The sequence below is a fragment of the Solanum pennellii genome, chromosome 10 (genome assembly GCF_001406875.1).
Source record: "Solanum pennellii chromosome 10, SPENNV200".
Taxonomy (NCBI): domain Eukaryota; kingdom Viridiplantae; phylum Streptophyta; class Magnoliopsida; order Solanales; family Solanaceae; genus Solanum; species Solanum pennellii.
Genome location: NC_028646.1, coordinates 10,837,703 through 10,838,231, shown reverse-complemented (window position 1 = coordinate 10,838,231; position 529 = coordinate 10,837,703).

Below are 529 nucleotides of genomic sequence, written 5' to 3'. Positions count from 1 at the left end.
ATAGATGTTCTTGTGGTGATGACTTCCAGGTTTTGGGAATAATAAGTATTGAGTTTTATATGTTATTTAATCGATTTGCATTAATGAGTTTTAAGTCTTCCGCATCGTATTTTGTTCATTATGGTTAAAATGTTGGGGTTTAGATTGGTTGGTTCGCTCACATAGTAGGATAAGTGTGGGTGCCAGTCGCGACACGTTTTGGGTCGTGACATTTTGTCTCGTTTGGGCCCTTGTATCAAGATTAGTGCCGCTGCAGTGCCGCCACAGCGGGATGGGTGCATCTGTAGTGGGCGAGACGGGACTTAAAATCGTAGAATTCTTGCGGGAGCTTGGTTCGAAAATGCCGCTGCAGCGGGATTTATGCCCTCGATGCAGCGGGATGGGTGCCTCTATAGTGGGACAAGTGCGAATAAAGACGTAATTAACCCTAAATAACCTTATTTTGACACTTTTCGACCATTAGAGCTAAAGAATGACCCTGGGCTATTTCAATTTATTTTCCACCATTCTTAAATCTAAAGAAAAGCCT